The following is a 19,720-nucleotide window of genomic DNA, read 5'->3' on the forward strand; positions in this document are numbered from 1 at the left end:
CTGGGCGACAGAGCGAGGCTCCGTCTCAAAAAAAAAAAAAAAAAAAAAAGAGTGTATTTTTTTTTTTTAAATAGTATATTGTTTAATTCCACCATTTTGTTAATTTTCCACTTTTACTTCTGTTATTGATTTCTAACCTTATCCCACTGTGGTCAGAGAAGATACTTTGTACTGTGTGATTTTTAAAAATCTATTGAGAATTAATTTGTGGCCTAACATATGGTCTACCCTTGAAAATATCCCATGTACACTTGAGAAGAATGTATCTGCTATTATTGGGTAGAATGTTACTGTATGTCTGTTAGATCTAGTTGGTTGATTGTGTTAAGTCCTTTTCTTTTCTTTTCTTCTCCTTTCGTTTATTTTCTTAGACAGGATTTTGCTCTCGTCACCCAGGCTGGAGTGCAATGGCACAATCTCAGCACACTGCAACCTCTGCCTCCCGGGCTCAAGCGATTCTCTTGTCTCAGCCTCCCAAGTAGCTGGGATTACAGGCACACACCACTGTGCCTGGCTGATTTTTGTATTTTTTGTAGAGACAGGGTTTTACCATGTTGCCCAGGGTGGTCTTGAATTCCTAAGCTCAAGTGATCTACCCGACTTGGCTTCCCAAAGTGCTGGGATTACAGGTGTGAGCCACCATGCCCAGCAAGTGCTTTATTTCTTTACTTATCTTCTTATCTTCTGCCTGGTTATTCTGTCCATTGAGGGGGGTATTGTCTCCAACTATTATTGTGAAACTGTCTATGTCTCCCTTCAGTCCATTGTGTTGGCTTTTGCTTCATATATATAAATATAAATATATATGCGTGTGTGTGTGTGTGTGTATATATTTTTTGAGATGGGGTCTCACTCTGTTGCCCAGGCTGGAGTGCAGTGGCATGATCTTGACTCAACCTCCGCCTCCTGGTACCTGGGATTATAGGCATCCGCCACCATGCCTGGCTAATTTTTGTATTTTCTGTGGAGATGGGGTTTCGCCATGTTGGCCAGGGTGGTCTCAAACTCCTGACCTCAGGTGATCTGCCTGCCTGAGCCTCTCAAAGTGCTGGGATTACAGGTGCAAGCTACCATGCCTGGCCTGCTTCATATATTTTGATGATCAGACATTAGGTACATACATATTTATAATTATGACATATTCTTGCTACATTGAACTTTTTTTTGATACATAATGTCCTTCTTTGTCTCTTGTGAACTTTTTTTTTAAATTTATTTTTATTTTTTATTTATTTATTTTTTTGGAGGTGGAGTTTCGCTCTTGTTGCCCAGGCTGGAGTGCAATGGCACGTTCTTGGCTTACTGCAACCTCCGCCTCCTGGGTTCAAGTGATTCTCCTGCCTCAGCCTCGCAACTAGCTGGGATTACAGGCGCCTGCCGCCACACTCAGCTAATTTTGTATTTTTAGTAGAGACGGGGTTTCTGCATGTTGGTCAGGCTGGTCTCGAACCCCCGACCTCAGGTGATCTGCCCTCCTCAGCCTCCCAAAGTGCTGAGATTACAGGTGTGAGTCACCGTGCCTGACCTTCCTTGTGAACCTTTTTGATTTAAAAATCGATGTTGTCTGATACTAGTCCAGTCATTCCTGCTCTCTTTTGGTTTCTATTTGCATGGAGTGTCTTTTTCTATGTTTTCATTTTCAATGTTTGTGTTTTTTAATCTAAAGTGAATCTTTTGTAGACAGCATATACTTGGATCAGGGGTTTTTATCCATCCTGCCAATCTCTGTCTTTCGGTTGGAGAGTTTAATCCATTTACATTTAAAGTAATTAGTGATAAGGAGAGGCTGGACACAGTGGTTCATGCCTGTAATCCCAGTGCTTTGGGAGGCTGAGATGAGAGGATTGCTTGAGACCTGGAGTTGGAGACCAGCCTGGGCCACATTCTACAGAAAATTAGCCGGGCATGGTGGCATGTGCCTGTAGTGCTAGCTACGTGGAAGGCTGAGATGGGAGGATCACTTGAACCCAGGAGTTTGAGGTTACAGTGAGCTATGATTGTACCACTGTACTCCAGCCTTGGTGACAGAGCAAGACCCCATCTCTAAAAAAAAATAATAATAATAAAATAAAATAAATAATTACTGACAAGAAATGATCTACTTCTGTCATTTTGCTGTTTGTTTTCTATATACCATATAACCTTTTTGTCCCTCATTTCCTGAATTACTGTCTTCTTTTGTGTTTAGTTTATTTTTTTGTAGTGAAATGTTTGAATTTCTCCCTCAATTCCTTTGGTATATATTCTATAGGTTTTCTTTGTGGTTACTATGGGGTTTACATTTAACACCCTAAAGTTCTAACCCTCCAATTTGAATTTATGCCAGCTTAACTTCAACAACATTAAAAACTCTGTTCCTTTACAACTTTGTCTCCACTCCTTTCAGTTGCTGATGTCACAAAATTACATGTTTATACCTTGTGTACCCCAAAACATAAATAATTCTTATAAATGCACTGGTCTCTTAAATTAGGAAAAAAAGTGGAATTACAAACCAAAATTATAGTAATAATAGCTTTTAAACTAATAATTTAAAAATATGGACTGGGCGTGGTGGCTCAGGCCTGTAATCCCAGTGCTTTGGGAGGCTGAGATGGGTGGATTACCTGAGGTCAGAAGTTCAAGACCAACCTGGCCAACATGGTGAAACCCCGTCTCTACTAGAAATATAAAAATTAGTCGGTTGTGGTGGCAGGTGCCTGTAATCCCAGCTACTTGGGAGGCTGAGGCAGGAGAATCACTTGAACCTGGGAGGCAGAGGTTGCAGTGAACCAAGATCACACCATTGCACTCCAGCCTGCACAACAGAGTGAGACTCCATCTCAAAAAAACAAAATTGGCTGGGCATGGTGGCTCACGCCTGTAAACCCAGCACTTTGGGAGGCCGAGGTGGGTGGATCACGAGGTCAGGAGATCGAGACCATCCTGGCTAACATGGTGAAATCCTGTCTCTACGAAAAAATACAAAAAATTAGCCAGGTGTGGTGGCAGGCGCCTGTAGTCCCAGCTACTCGGGAGACTGAGGCAGGAGAATGGCATGAACCTGGGAGGCAGAGCTTGCAGTGAGCCAAGATTGAGCCACTGCACTCCAGCCTGGGCAACAGAGCAAGACTCCATCTCAAAAAAAAAAAGTGTGTGTGTGTGTGTGTGTATATATATAGGATTTAATATATTTATTATATATAATATATAATAATTATATATTATATATAATAAATATATTAAATTCTATAGAAAACAAAACATAGACTTAGAAATTATCCATATATATATATTTTTTTGAGACGGAGTCTCACTCTGTCCCCCAGGCTGGAGTGCAGTGGCGCGATCTTGGCTCACTGCAAGCTCTGCCTCCTGGGTTCACACCATTCTCCTGCCTCAGCCTCCTGAGTAGCTGGGACTACAGGTGCCCGCCACTGTGCCTGGCTAATTTTTTTTTTGTATTTTTAGTAGAGATGGGGTTTCACCGTGGTCTCAATCTCCCGACCTTGTGATCTGCCCACCTTGGCCTCCCAAAGTGCTGGGATTACAGGCGTGAGCCACCCTGCCCAGCCCACATGTTTACCTTTATTGAGATCTTTATTTCTTCTTTTTTTTTTTTTTTGAGACAGAGTCTGGCTCTGTCGCCCAGGCTGGAGTGCAGTGGCCGGATCTCAGCTCACTGCAAGCTCCGCCTCCCGGGTTTACGCCATTCTCCTGCCTCAGCCTCCCGAGTAGCTGGGACTACAGGCGCCTGCCACCTCGCCCGGCTAGGTTTTTTTTGTATTTTTTAGTAGAGACGGGGTTTCACCGTGTTAGCCAGGATGGTCTCGATCTCCTGACCTCGTGATCCGCCCGTCTCGGCCTCCCAAAGTGCTGGGATTACAGGCTTGAGCCACCGCGCCCGGCCCTTTATTTCTTCTTAACAGCTTTGAGTTACCATCTAGTGTCTTTCTTTTTTTTTTTTTTTTTTGAGGCAGAGTCTCGCTCTGTCGCCCAGACTGGAGTGCAGTGGCGCAATCTCGGCTCACTGCAAGCTCCGCCTCCCGGGTTCACGCCATTCTCCTGCCTCAGCCTCCCGAGTAGCTGGGACTACAGGCGCCCGCCACCTCGCCCGGCTAGTTTTTTGTATTTTTAGTAGAGACGGGGTTTCACCATGTTAGCCAGGATGGTCTCGATCTCCTGACCTCGTGATCCGCCCGTCTCGGCCTCCCAAAGTGCTGGGATTACAGGCTTGAGCCACCGCGCCCGGCCACCCATCTAGTGTCCTTTCATTTCAACCTACAGAACTTCCTTGAGCATTTCTTGCAGGGCAGGTCTAGTAGTAACAAACTCCCTCAGCTTTTGTTTATCTGGGAATATCTTATTTTCTTCCTCACATGTGAAGGATAGTTTTGCTGGATATAGGATTCTTTGTTGCCAGTTGTTTTTTCTTTCTCTTTTAACACTTTATTTATTTTTATTATTATTATTTTTATTTTTGAGAGGATACCTTGCTCTGTTGCCCAGGCTGGAGTGCAATGGCACAATCTCGGCTCACACAACCCCTGCCTCTCAGGTTCAAGCAATTCTCCTGGCTCAGCTTCCTGAGTAGCTTGGATTATAGGCGCCTGCCACCAGGCCCAGCTAATTTTTGTATTTTTATAGAGACATGGTTTCAGCATGCTGGCCAGGCTGATCTCAAACTCCTGACCTCAGGTGATCTGCCCACCTTGGCCTCTCAAAGTGCTGGGATTACAGGCATGAGCCACTTCTTTTAGTACTTTAAATATATTGGCCCTCTGCCTTCTGGCCTCCAAGTTTCTGATGAAAAAATCTGCTTGTCTTTTTTTTTTTTTGAGATGGAGTCTCACTATGTCGCCCAGGCTGGAGTGCAGTGGCCAGATCTCAGCTCACTGCAAGCTCCACCTCCCGGGTTCACGCCATTCTCCTGCCTCAGCCTCCCGAGTAACTGAGACTACAGGCGCCCGCCACCTCGCCCGGCTAGTGTTTTGTATTTTTTTTTTTTTAGTAGAGATGGGGTTTCACCAGGTTAGCCAGGATGGTCTCGATCTCCTGACCTTGTGATCCACCCGTCTCGGCCTCCCACAGTGCTGGGATTACAGGCTTGAGCCACCGCGCCCGGCCGCTTGTCATTTTATTGAGGATCTCTTGTATGTGACAAGTTGCTTCCCTCTTGCTGCTTTCAGGATTATCTCTAACTTTGTGTTTCAAAAGTTTGACTATAAAGTGTCTCAGTGTGGGTCTCTGAGTTCATTTTACTTGGAGTTACTTGAGCTGCTTGGATGTTTATATGCATGTCTTCATCAAATTTGGGAAGTATTCCACCATTATTTCTTCAAACATAGTCATATGCTGCATAATGACATTTTGGTCATTGATGAACTGCATATATGATGGTGGTCCTCAAAGATTATAATACTGTATTTTTACTGTACTTTTTGTGTTTATATGTACTTAGATACAAAAATACTTACCATTGTGTTATAATTGCCTAAGTATTAAATACGGTAACACGCTGTACACATTTGTAGCCTCAGAGCAATAAGTTATATACCCTATGGTTTAGGTATACAGTAGCTATACCTTGTAGGCTTGTATAAGTACTCTCTATGATGTTCACACAATGATGAAACCACATTAGGATGTATTTCTCAGAACACATTTTTGTTGTTAAGTGATGCATGACTGTATTCTCTCTGCCTCTTTCTCTTTCTTCTCTTTCTGAGGTACCCAAATGTGTATGTTGGCCCATTTGACGGTGTCCCACAGGTCCCTTAGTCTCTGTTCGTTGTTTTTTCTTTTGAGACAGGGTCTCACTCTGTCACCCAGGCTGGAGTGCAGTGGCACAGTCACCGCTCACTGCAACTTTGACCTCCTTGGCTCAAGCAGTCCTCCCTCCTCAGCCTCCTGAGTAGCTTGGACTATAGGTCTGTGCCACCATGCCTGGCTAATTTTTGTTTTTGTTTTTATTTCTTGTAGAGACAAGGTTTTGTGAAACATGTTGCCCAGGCTGCTCTTGAACTCCTGGGATCAAGTGGCCCACCTGCCTCAGCCTCCCAAGGCTCCTGGGATCAAGTGACCCACCTGCCTCAGCCTCCCAAGGCTCTGGGATCAAGTGACCCACCTGCCTCAGCCTCCCAAGGCTCCTGGGATCAAGTGACCCACCTGCCTCAGCCTCCCAAGGCTCTGGGATCAAGTGGCCCACCTGCCTCAGCCTCCCAAGGCTCTGGGATCAAGTGGCCCACCTGCCTCAGCCTCCCAAGGCTCTGGGATCAAGTGGCCCACCTGCCTCAGCCTCCCAAGGTCTGGGATCAAGTGGCCCCCTGCCTCAGCCTCCCAAGGCTCCTGGGATCAAGTGGCCCACCTGCCTCAGCCTCCCAAGGCTCTGGGATCAAGTGGCCCACCTGCTCAGCCTCCCAAGCTCTGGGATCAAGTGGCCCACTGCCTCAGCCTCCCAAGGCTCTGGGATCAAGTGGCCCACCTGCCTCAGCCTCCAAGGCTCTGGATCAAGTGACCCCCTGCCTCAGCCTCCCAAGGCTCTGGGATCAAGTGACCCCCTGCCTCAGCCTCCCAAGGCTCTGGGATCAAGTGACCCACCTGCCTCAGCCTCCCAAGGCTCCTGGGATCAAGTGGCCCACCTGCCTCAGCCTCCCAAGGCTCTGGGATTACAGGTGTGAGCCACCATGCCTGGGCTTTTTGTTAATATTTCCATTTCATGGCCGGGCGCGGTGGCTCAAGCCTGTAATCCCAGCACTTTGGGAGGCCGAGACGGGCGGATCACGAGGTCAGGAGATCGAGACCATCCTGGCTAACACGGTGAAACCCCGTCTCTACTAAAAATACAAAAACTAGCCGGGCGAGGTGGCGGCGCCTGTAGTCCCAGCTGCTTGGGAGGCTGAGGCAGGAGAATGGCGGAAACCCAGGAGGCGGAGCTTGCAGTGAGCTGAGGTCCAGCCACTGCACTCCAGTCCGGGCGACAGAGCGAGACTCCGCCTCAAAAAAAAAAAAAAAAAAAAAAAAAATATTTCCATTTCATTCATACATTATTTTCTTGACTTCTTCCATGTCTTCCTTTAGTGCTTGAGTTCTTTAAGATAATCGTTTTAAGTCTTTGTCTAGTAGCCATGCCATTAAGGTTATTTTTAGGGAAAATTTCTTTTTTTTTTTTTTTTAGACGGAGTCTCAGTCTGTCTCCCAGGCTGGAGTGCAGTGGCATGATCTTGGCTTACTGCAACCTCTGCCTCCTGGTTTTAAGTGATTCTCCTGCCTTAGCCTCCCAAGTAGCTGAGATTACAGGCGCCCTCCACCACATTAGGATAATTTTTGTATTTTTGGTAGAGACAGGGGTTTCACCATGTTGGCCAGGCTGGTCTCAAACTCCTGACCTCAGGTGATCTGCCCGCCTCGGCCTCCCAAAGTGTTGGGATTATATGTGTGAGCCACCACGCCCAGCTTTTCTGAGATAGTTTCTGTTGATTTATTTTTGTTTTCCTTTGAATTGGCCATACTTTCCTGTTTCTTTGTATGCCTTATGAACTTCTGTTGAAAACGACATTTGAATCTAATAATGTGGTAACTCTGGAAATCAGACTCTCCTCCTTCTCCAGGGCTTGCTGGGTTTTGTTTGTTTTCTTTTCTACTGTTGTAGGCTGTCTCTGTTCCAAGGCTCAGCTGGGGTATAAACTTAAGGTCTTCTTGGGACCCTTCTGAGCCTTTCTTTGGCATTTATGGTCACTTTCTAATTTCCCCAGTATATACAGTTGTTTTGAATGTCCTAGTCTTTCATGTTTGGCTCCTAAGAAGAGGAAAAGAAAAACATTCAGAGGGAAAAAAGGCACTAGCTCTTTAAATCCCTGGAAGTCACTTCAGTCAGAGGGGGAGGGGCTTGCAACAATGTGGGGAGGGGCCATGACAACAGCTCCTGCTGCTTTGTCTGCCCCTCAGGATCCATTGCTGCTTAACAAGTGACCACAAACTTCATGACTATCTTATCATCTGGCCGTTTTTGTGGGTCAGGAGTCCTGGCACAGTCTAAATGGATCCTCTGGCTCAGCACCTCTTACAAGGCTAATGCCAAGGTGTTTCAGCCAGGGCTGCATTCTCATCTCAAGGACTGACTGGGGAAGGATGCACCTGCAACCTCCCGTACTTGTTGATGAAATTCAGTTCCTTGCGGGCAGTTGGGCTGAGGGTCCCCATGTCTTGCTAGCGGTCAGTCTTGCTACATGAGCCTCTGCCCAGGACATCTTGCAACATGGCAGCCTAATTCATCAAAGCCTGCAGGGGAGTCTGCCATCAAGACAAAGGTAGCAATCTTATGTAACATAATTACGGGAATGACGGACATACCATTATCTTCGCTGTGTTCTCTTGGTGAGAAGCAAGTCACAGGACCCACCCACACTCAAGGGGAAAGAATTACACAAGGCATGAGTACCAGGAGCAAGAATAACCGGGGCCAGGATAGAGCTTTCTCCCACAGCACCATAAATCAGTCACTGATTCAAAGCATCTACTACATCCCATAAGATACAATAATATATTCTCAGGATACAATCTCCCAACTGGCACTGCAACGAGGTCTTAAGGCCACTAAACCATTCTATCACACCAGCTGCCTCTAGAGCCAGGACACCTAGTAAGACTAGTGCATTCCATGGGCAAGAAGTTAGCTGGAAAATAAGTTCCTTAGTCAGCATCAATGTTGTGTATGTTACCGTGATGTGGAATAAATATTTTATTTAATTAATTTATTTATTGAGATAGAGTCTTGCTCTGTCCCCAGGCTGGAGTACAATGGCGTGATCTTGGCTCACTGAAACCTCCGCCTCCTGAGTTCAAGCAATTCTTGTGCCTCGGCCTCCCAAGTAGCTGGGATTACAGGTGCCCGCTACCACGCCAGGCTAATTTTTATATTTTTAGTAGAGACGGGGTTTCATCATGTTGGCCAGACTGGTCTGTGGATGGCACTCCTTACCTCAAGTGATCCGCCTGCCTTGGCCTCCCAAAGTGCTGGGATTACAGGTGTGAGCCACTGTGCCTGGCTGGAATAGATATTTTATAAATTCATGGTGGCATGGGCAAAATCATTGCTGTCAAGAACAAATTCATATCTAGAACCCATTCCTCCAGTGAGGACACACAGTGCCCCTTCATGATGGAAAGGGTTCAGTGTGGTCAGCCTGCTGGCAGGTGGCTGAGTCCCCAGAAGTGGAGCTATGCTGGGGGCTCAGTGTCCATCTCTGCTGCTGGAAGTTTCAGCATTCAGTGGTGGCAGCCTTTGGGGGAGGAAGATCTATATTGCAGAGCCCATGCAAAGCCCCCATCTCTGCTGCTGCTCATTGATAAAGCATGAAGGTGGCTGGAAAGTGTGACTGCCATCCATAGTGCATGGCGTCATCCTCCTGATGATCCCTCTCGGTACGTCTCCCCAAAATGCATGACTCTGGTGGACATTTGCAAAGGTGCACAACATCTTCACATTCTGTGCTGTTCACCCACATCCTCTTTCCCAGATGTCCTTCTTACCAATCTTCCAAGCCTGCTCTTTTTGGTATCTAGCCAAACCGTTAACTACCACCAGGAACAAAGTCAATATGTTCTTCCATGGATCTCTTAGTCTCAACAAAATGGACAACAAAATTCACCGCTCAAAGTGCTTCTCATTGCCAGGCACACTCCTGACTTAAAGCTGGAGCTCAGTACACCACGAAGGACTGTCTGAGAACCAGGGCTGCTTTTCCTTCCTTGTCAGGTGACTATGAGGAGCTTCCCGTGATGCCATTGGTGTGGATCAAGAGGGAGGGGGTGATGGAGGAGCACTCCGTGTCACAGGCATCTGAGCTGCCAGGACCTTTGCAAACCCAGTTTCTTATGTTTCATCTTCATTCGATGATGAATTGCTGGTACACACGCCCAGCCTCATGGCTTGGTGGGTCTGGTACCATCAGTTCATGATGACTATCCCAAATTGTGTAGTTATTGGATGTCTTGTGATTAGGCATCAGTGCTTGCCAGGGCCCCATAGCAAACCAGAGTTTGTTTCTCAAAAGAAGAATAGCTTAGGCTCACGCCTGTAATCCCAGCACTTTGGGAAGCTGAGGCAGGAGGATTGCTTGAGCCCAGGAGTTTCAGACCAGCCTGGGCAATGCAGTGAGACACTGTCTTTACTAAAAAAATAAAAAAAAAAAAAAAAAAAAAACAGCTGGGTGTGGTGGTGGTGCACACTTTTAGTCCTAGCCACTTGGGAGGCTGAGACAGGAGGACTGCTTGAGCATTGGGAGGTCAAGGCTGCAGTGAGCTGTGATTGCACCACTGCTCTCCAGCCTGGGTGACAGAATAGCACCCTGTCTTAAAAAAAAAAAAAAGTTTTATGCACAAGAGGGCATGACTTTGCTCTAAAACTCTAGGGTTCTGTGCTGGGATTTTCTTACTGGGTTTCTCCAGAAGCTTCAAACAGTATTCATATGTGCAACTGACAGTCTGAGTGTCACTGATCTATTGGGTCGTAAGGCTCAAGTGGTAAAGCAGGTGGCATTGAATGCTGGCCTTACTGCACAGCCTTTTCTTGCCCAGGGGCCAACTCAAAGCCAGCAGACCATGAACTACGTAGTGAGATGGGTTGGAGGGTCCCAGTGTTGCCTTTGAAAACGCACATGGGCCTGCAGAGATGCCTGGTTTATAGTGGCAGGTAGTGTAAGGTGCACAATGTGTCTCTCATCTTAAATTTTTTTGTTTTTTTTAGAGATGGCATCTCACTGTGTCACCCACTCTGGAGTGGCATGATCATAGCTCATTGCAGTCTAGAACTCCTGGTCTCAAGCAATTCTGCCACCTCAGCCTTTTGAGTAGCTGGGATTTTACAGGCCACTGTGCCTAATGTATTTCATCTTTTAGGCGATATTCTTTTTTTTTTTTTTGAGACAGACTCTCGCTCTGTCGCCCAGGCTGGACTGCAGTGGCCGGATCTCAGCTCACTGTAAGCTCCGCCTCCAAGGTTTACACCATTCTCCTGCCTCAACCTCCCAAGTAGCTGGGACCACAGGAACCCGCCACCTTGCCCGGCTAGTTTTTTTGTATTTTTTTTAGTAGAGACGTGAGTTCACCGGGTTAGCCAGGATGGTCTCGATCTCCTGACCTCGTGATCTGCCCGTCTCAGCCTCCCAAAGTGCTGGGATTACAGGCTTGAGCCACTGCGCCAGGCCAAGGCGATATTCTAACATGCCCCAGGCTATTGGATTCCTAGAAACTTCACTGACATTGTAGGACCCTGAATTTTCATGGTTTGCATGAAAATGTCATTTCTTACTCAGGCATCCAAGATATTTGCTACTCTGTGTTCACTTAGTCCAATCAGGATAAGTTCACCAATATAGTGTATCAGTTCATGCTTGTGGGGGTCAAGCCAATAAAGATCTCTGGATTAGATTGCCTCAGAGACTGGTAGCACTGACCCAGCAGTGAGACAACAAGGTGAGGCTGTTTCGTCAGCCCTATTAAGTAAAAGCAAACTATTTCTGGTTATTCTTGCAAATTATTATTTTTTCACATTCTAAAAGGCAAAACAGGCTGGGCGCAGTGGCTCATGCCTGTAATCCCAACACTTTGGGAGGCCAAGGCGGGTGGATCACCTGAGGTCAGGAGTTCGAGGCCAGCCTGACCAACATAGAGAAACTCCGTCTCTACTAAAAATACAAAATTAGCTGGGCATGGTGGCACATGCCTGTAGTGCTAGCTACTCGGGAGGCTGAGGCAGGAGAATCGCTTGAACCTGGGAGGCGGAGGTTGTGGTAAGCCGAGATTGCGCCACTGCACTCCAGCCTGGCAACAGAGCGAGACTCCATATTAAAAAAAAAAAAAAAAAAAAGAAATATTTTATCTGGGTGAAGGGATGATTTAACTCATGAAACTCGAGAACGCAAGAACAACAAAAATACTTTCCTTGAACATTTTCAGCTAGAATGACCATTATGTAGCCATTATGTAGGCATTCTCCTACATAAAACATTATTATTTTCCCACTACTCCAAAGGAATACAATAAATAATTTTACAGTGAAGGGGCCTGGATCAAAACTGAAAGTGACACCTGGCCCCCGACAAACATGAATCACAGGTCCCTGTGCAGGTCCCAGCGTCCAGTCCTCCGAGAACCAGCACTGCTGGAGTCTGGCTGTGGTTTCTTCCTTCCCCGATGGGACCAGCTGGAGGTTCGCAGAGGCCAAAGATGACAACACGAGAGGTGGTCAAAACCAAGATTTCCTGGCGCTTCCTTTGTCTTCTTCCATGGCCTGGCCTGAGTGCTGCAGCTGGGCCCCAGGAGACGAGCTCCTCACCCAAGCTGGAGAGCATCTGCTGTGCCCGCCACGCCAAGAAGAGCTCCGGTGGGCTTTCTCCATAGCAGTTCTTTGCGATGGCATCCCAGTCGGTGGGAGGAGGCTCTGGGATGAGGTCCTGCATTTGGCTGGACATGACTCATTACTGATCCTCGACTGCCATGAAGAGGTTCTGGAACACCACGATGCTCCAGGAGAAGCTGCTGGCTGGGCTGCAGGCAGCAAGAGACACAGCCAGCAGCCATCACAGCAGTACTGCTTCACACTAGGGATGTGGACATTACAGCCCTTCACCAGCAAATCCCTCCTCTCACAAACGTAGCCTGGTTCATCCATGATGGGGAGCTTCCCTTGAACAGAGTTCCAGCACTGATTGCTCAGGCGACTGCTACTGCCCAGGTTAACCTGCACTTTCCATGGGCTGGGCTGGTCGTGGTCTTGAGCCTGGAGGAGAGTCCTATGTCTCACTCCCTCTCTTCCTGCCTGAAGGTGCTGCTGAGGACATGGATGAGGATAGCCTGGACAAGGGCCCCACATGCCCAGCAGCCCCATCCTTGTGAATTATTACAGGAAGAAAAGCATTTTCCAGCCAGTGGCTCACTCCAGGTGCCAGGGGTCATGTTGACTTGCTCCAGAAAATATATCACATCTGTAGCAGCAGGTGCAGTTGGAATAGAAACCTGCTGAGCTTTGTGAAAATCCACAGACGTTCTCCATGGATGCCCGCCTTCCACCTCACCCAGCTAGGGAGTCAAGTGGGGCTGTGCTGGAGATCACCAGCCCTGCATCTTTCACATCTTTTGGGGGTAGCACTAACCTTGGCAGTTTCACCAGACATGCAGATTTGAGTTCATTAACCTGGTAGGAAAGACAAATTGCAGGACTTCCATTTAACTTCTTACAGCATGACAGCAAAAACCCTGTGGGTCGCAGAGCTGATGTGAGGATGCTGCCAGTTTCTCAGATGTCTTTTTAGCTACACACTCAGGAACTTTTACAAAGTGACCACAAGTAGGCTCTGCAGAACTCCCAGGCCCAGCTTGAGATGAACTTGGACCACAATTGCATGATCCCTGACCGTCAGCTGCCACTTTAACTGGTGGACCACCATGGTGTTTTGGGGCCCCAGAATTTGGCACTCACCAAAATCAGTGTTCTGTGGGCCCTGAAAGCGCAGGAGGTCGCCCTTGTCTGGAGCACCCCACTGAAGGGGCAGTGGCTCCCTTGGGGAGGGCTGGGAGGGCAAGTCCTGAGCACCTGAGAGCCCAGGGAGCCTGGCTTTCTTGTCAACCACAGGTGAGGACAAGCACAAGAACACAACCAAATCAGCTGCACAACTGTATCCTTTAGGGTCTGTCTCCTGGCACGTTCTGGTGCCAAGTACTGCATCTACCAGAGTACGGTCAGGAAACAGAAAACTTACTACCTTTAAGTATATAAAATTGTAGGGCTTGCACGGTGGCTCATGCCTGTAATCCCAGCTCTTTGGGAGGCTGAGTCAGGTGGATCGCTGGAGCGCAGGAGTTCAAGACCAGCCTGGGCAACATGGTGAGATCTCATCTCTACAAAACAAACAAACAAACAAACAAACAAAAAAACCCGGGCGTTGATAGTGGCAGGTGCCTGTAGTCCCAGCTTCTGGGGAGGTTGAGGTGGGAGGATCGGTTGAGCCTGGGAGCTGAGGCTGCAGTGAACCCTGAGGGTGACACTGCAGTCCAGCCTGGGCGACAGAGCCTGTGTGCAAAATAAATACAATAAATACTAAAGTTTTTATGAAGAATGGTCAAACAGCAGTTATAAGTCTAAAGTAACAAGAGCTCCCTGAGCTCCCACGGAGATGATTCTGGAAGTAGCGATGCCCGAGTGGGAGCAGAGGAGCAGCGGGGGTTTTCTGCGCTCTGCATCGCGGCGGGGCCCTCCCAGGAGCCAGTCATCGCCGCGCAGGCGGGCCCGGGAGAGCCGGGACGCGGCCCAGCGTGGTGGCATGGGGCCGACTTTGGACTTAGGAAGACTTCGCGGGGCGGGACCAGCTGCCGAGCGCAGGAGCAGCGTGGCCGGGACCTCTCGGTGCACGCCGAGGACCGTCAGGCAGGCGCGCGGGCCCCGAAGACCCAGCCTGAACCAGGGCGTCAATGCGGGTTTCGCCAGGAGCATCAGAGCGCGGAGCGGAGACTCCCGGGGCGCAGAGCCGGGTGGGGCTGGAGGTGGAACCGTCCCCGGAGCCGCGCGCCGGAGAAGGGACCCAGAGCATCTCCGGCGGGCGCCCCGCTCCTCCGGCTTCCCACGCCACGCTTTATCCCCGAGGCCCCGCGCCAGCCTCGTAGCTGGACGGCCTCCCGTCTCCCCTGGGAGTCCCGGAGACCCCCGGCCCCTGACTGCTGCTCCGCCCCGGGAAGCTGCGCGCCGACGGGATGCCTCCGACTCAGACCCTGTCTGCCCCACTGCTTTTGCTTTTCTGACCCAACTTTTGTTTTTTATGTATCCAAATCTTGTAATATATTTATCTATTTTTGAACAATTTGAACAATTACATATTAATAGCCATAATGACAACTCGGCCTGGCGGGGTAACTCACACCTGTACTCCCAGCAATTTAGGAGGCCTATACGGGAGGATTGCTTCAGCCTGGGAGTTTAAGACCAGCCTAGGCAGCAAAGTAAGACCCCAGCTCTACCAAAACCATTTTTAAAAAGCGTTAGCTGTCTGTAGTGCCAGCTACTCTGGAGGCTGAGGTAGGAGGATCGCTCGAGCCTGGGGAGGTCGAGGCTGCAGTGATCTGAGATCACGCCACTACACTCCGGCCCACAAACATGGAGTCTTATAGCTATATGTAAGGTTTTAAAAATTAAATTTCAAAAGAAAATAAATTTCAGGTGTTTTTTTTTTTGCAGGAAGTGTTATAGGATCTGCAATAAAAAGCATAACATATATTAGTACAGAACTATATCCTAACATGTATGATGTATACATTCTCTCTGTAGGACAGATATAAAGAAGAGTGGGATAGCTATATTTCAAGGAGAGTAACACAGTGTATCACCTCTACTTATTGTAGAGCTTGTGTGTGTCGAAAAAGTGTGATTATGGGTGTCCAATCATTTATGGTATTTGTATCCCATTGGTAAAGTAAGAGTTTACTTTAAAATGTATCAATATACCAGAAATCTGATCCTTTGTAACTATTTAAACTTGTTAGGAAAAACTTTAGATGTCAGCATAGAAATACACCAGGCGTGGTAGTGGGTGCCTGTGATCCCAGCTACTCTGGAGGCTGAGGTGGAAGAATTGCTTGAACCCAGAAGGCAGTGGTTGCAGTGAGCTGAGATTGCGCCACTGCACTCCAGCCTGGGCAACAAGAGTGAAACTCCATCTCAAAAAAAAAAGAAAGAAAGAAAGAGGAAGGAAGGAAGGAAGGAGGGAGGGAGGGAGGGAGGGAAGGAAGGAAGAAAGGAAGGAAAAAGAGAGAGAGCCAGGCCCTGTGTGGCCAGCTGTGCCCATCTGCCAGGCATGCACATCTCACTAGGCAGCCAGGGCACCCACTGCTTCCGAAAGCTTCCCAGGTCCTATCCACATGCCCTCATCAGTGTACTGCACTGTCAGGATCATCTCAGGGGTGTTGAGACCACCAAGCTCCCTGTGGACCAAACTGTGGCGCAAAAAGGACATGACAAGATGGGAAGATAGGCTGATGCCACTTGCACGGAGGGGCAGAGGGGCAAATTGCTTCTGGTGAATGTTGATTGAGGTAGGAAAAAATATTGACCAGATCAGTCGCTGCAGAACAGGTGGCAAATTGTATTGATTTGTTTCATTAAGGAGAACACACTTGAAACAGCAGCTGCAAAAGGAGGGGGTCACCTTCTGATTAAGCTGACAAGGATCTAGGCATTCCCCAAAGCCATCATTTTCTGTCTAAATAAAACTGAAGAATGAAGTCTCAGACTGTGCAATTAGCCTACGTAATCCCCTTGTGACACTGTATTTTCTCTGACAGGCTGTTGTGGTAGGAAATTCACGACTCGACTCTCCTCCCCTCCCCCCTCCCCTCCTCCTCCCCTCCCCTCCTCCTCCCCTCCCCTCCTCCTCCCCTCCCCCCACCCCTCCCCTCCTCCTCCCCTCCCCCCTCCCCATCCCTTCCCTCCCCTCCCCTCCTCCTCTCCTCCCCTCCTCCTCTCCATCCCTTCCCTCCTCCCCATCCCTTCCCTCTCACTCCCCCTCCCCCCTCCCTCCCTGTCCCTCCCCATGCCCCTCCCCCTCCCCCCCTCCTCTCCTCTTTTCCATTTTTTTCTTGCTTTGTCACCCAGGCTGGAGTGCAGTGGCACAATCTTGGCTCACTGCAACCTCTGCCTCCTGGTTCAAGCGATTCTCCTGCCTCAGCCTCCCAAGTAGCTAGGATTACAAGCGCCCACCACGATGCCTGGCTAATTTTTGTATTTTTAGTAGAGACGGGGTTTCACCATATTGGCCAGGCTGGTCTCAAACTCCTGACCTCGTGATCTGCCCGCCTCAGCCTCCCAAAGTGCTGGGATTACAGGCGTGAGCCACAGCTCCTGGCCTGGCTTTTCTTCTAATGATGGTAGGACTATGATAATGGTAGTTAACATTTGTTGAATGCTTATTGTGTATGAGACCCTGCTCTAAGTAGTTTATATTTATTAGCTGATATGGTTTGGTCTCCTCCCAATCTCATATTGAAATGTGATCCCCAATGTCAAACGTGGGGCCTGGTGGGAGGTGTTTGGGTCATAGGGGTGGATCTCTCATGAATAGTTTGGTGCCCTCCTCACCGTAATGAGTTCTCACTCTCTGAGCTCACAAGCTTGCACTAGAGCTCGTTGGTTAAACAGCCTGGCATCCATCCTGCTCCGCCCCACGCCATGTGGCATACCTGCTTCTCCTTTACCTGCTACCATCAGTAAAGGCTTCCTGAGGCCTCCCCAGAAGCTGAGCAGACGCAGGTGCCATGCTTGTGCAGCCCGTCGAACTGTTAGCCAAGTGAACCTCTTCTCTTTATGAATTACCCAGTCTCAGGTGTTCCTTTGTAGCAATGCAAAAACAGACTGACACATTAGCCAAGCGATCCTCCAAACAGAAACAAAATCCACAAGCCCTAGAGGCAGGCAGAGTGGTTATTCCTTTTTTAACACATGAATACAGTGGGGGCTTAACCTGGTAATTCCGTTATACAAGATATGATAATTCATTTCAACAGAGTCACATAAAGTCCCTCAAGCTTTGATTGGGAATTTAAAAATATTTAGCTGATCTGGAAATAGAAGGATGATTCTGATTCTGGGACTGTGCAGTTGTTTAAAGTTCTATGTTCCTCTGATACTCTCAGCAGTCAGAGAACAGAGACAGGAAACATGTATTTCTATGGAGGGCCCGCTAGAAGGACTTGGCAGCAGAGGATTCCACCTGCACAGGAAAGGTGGACAGCTACTGGGTAGCAGAAAAAAACGAACAAACCCTGACTCATAAAACCTGTAAGCAACTCCCCCAAATCAAAGGAAAAAGCTGCAGATCACAAATCATCCAATATTCCAGTATCCCAGTATTCAGAAATAACAACGTGCAGACCAGGCGCAGTGGCTCCCGCCTTAAACCCCAGCACTCTGGGAAGGTGAGATGGAGGATCACTTGAGCCCAGGAGTTTGAGAGCAGCCTGGGCAATATGGTGAGATTCCGTCTCTACAAAAAAAAAAAAAAAAAAAAAAAAAATTGTGCCTGTAGTCCCAGCTCCCCAGGAGACTGAGGTGGGTGGATCACCTGAGCCTGGGGAGGTCAAGGCTGCAGTGAGCCGTGATGGCACCACTGCACTCCAGCCTCAGCAACAAAGCAAGACCCTGTCTCTAAAAAAAAAAAAAAAACACACAAAACAAACTGAAAAAAGAAATAACAAATGTGCAAACATTTGATGCATACTCCAAATATTTCTCTCTCCATTTTTACAGGGGTAAATTTCCATAATCATGAAGAGGCAGAAAGAGATGGAGAGAGAGAATTTTATAACAGCAGAGATATTTTATACATTGCATTTTAAAAATAAAATGTTAAACTTAACAAATGAAAATAAACTAGTGAAGCTCAAGGAATTGCTGGATGCATAAAAATCTCTTTTAAAAATTGTATACAAAAGAACATACGTAATATATATGTGCCTTAGGACAACAGACTGTAAGAGCCCGCGTGTCACCAACACTATCGCATCCCTGCCCAACTCCGCTCCTCCCTGCAGATGAATCCACTCTTACAAATGTGTTCACCATTCCCTTACGTTTAAAATATAATTTTCAAAAAAGAAAATAAAAATTTCAAGAATCATATATATAGTCGTGCCAGGTTTGTTGGCTCATGTCTGTAATCCCAGCACTTTGGGAGGCCAAGGCGGGCAGATCCCTTGAGGTCAGGAGTTCGAGACCAGCGTGGCCAACATGGTAAAACCCCGTCTCTACCAAAAAATACAAAAATTAGCCAGGAATGGTGGTGCACGCCTGTAATCCCAGCTAACTTGGGAGGCTGAGGCGGGAGAATCACTTGAATCCTGGAGACTGAGGTTGCAGGGAGCCAAGATCACGCCACTGCACTCCAGCCTGGGAGACAGAGTAAGACCTTGTCTCAAAAAAAAAAAAAAAAAAACATATATTTATGATTATAATATAATCCTCTCATCCTCACCCAATCTGAGAAGTCTATCTTTACATTTTGCAAAATTACTGGATATGAAATGAGCCTCCGTGGTAATTTTAGTTTGCATTTCATGGAATGTGTTTTTTTTTTTTTTTTTTTGGGCGGAGTCTCGCTCTGTGCCCAGGCTGGAGTGCAGTGGTGCGATCCTGGCTCACTGCAAGCTCCGCCTCCCGGGTTCACGACATTCTCCTGCCTCAGCCTCCCAAGTAGTTGGGACTACAGGCGCCTGCCACCATGCCCGGCTGATTGTTTTGTATTTTTAGAGAGACAGGGTTTCACTGTGTTAGCCAGGATGGTCTCGATCTCCTGACTTCGTGAACCACCCACCTCGGCCTCCCAAAGTGCTGGGATTACAGGTATGAGCCACTGTGCCCGGCGGAATGTGTTTTGAAAGGTTTATCAGCCAATCCTTTTTCCTCTTCTGGGAAATGCCTGTTCATCTCTCTGCCCATTGTTCTATGGATTACTTACCTGTTTCTTCGACATACGCAGAAGTTCTTTAACAGGTATTATGTGTTGAAAATTTCTTTTCCAAGTTTATATGGTTTTTCACTTTTGGTATGTTATTTGTAGATAAGGAGAAGTTTTACATTTTGACATAGTTTAGTAGTCTTTTCCTTTGTGGTATTTAAAAGTCCATATTTTAAAAGTCATCCCTTGTTTTACGTAGCTGTGGTTCATGTTCATGGCTCTTTAGGTGTCTGTTATGTGCC

General features: G+C 47.6%; 1 protein-coding gene and 1 pseudogene across 15 annotated transcripts in view; one reads left to right on the top strand and one right to left on the bottom strand.

The window, feature by feature from the left end:
* Positions 1 to 19,720, top strand: part of IQANK1 (IQ motif and ankyrin repeat containing 1) — a 62,000-nt gene that overhangs the window by 13,506 nt on the left and 28,774 nt on the right. The gene's annotated exons all lie outside the window — the stretch shown is intronic.
* On the bottom strand, positions 11,743 to 13,900 carry LOC117078992 (annotated as a pseudogene).

Source organism: Trachypithecus francoisi, unplaced genomic scaffold (genome assembly GCF_009764315.1).
Source record: "Trachypithecus francoisi isolate TF-2019V2 unplaced genomic scaffold, Tfra_2.0 Lachesis_group7, whole genome shotgun sequence".
Lineage (NCBI taxonomy): Eukaryota > Metazoa > Chordata > Mammalia > Primates > Cercopithecidae > Trachypithecus > Trachypithecus francoisi.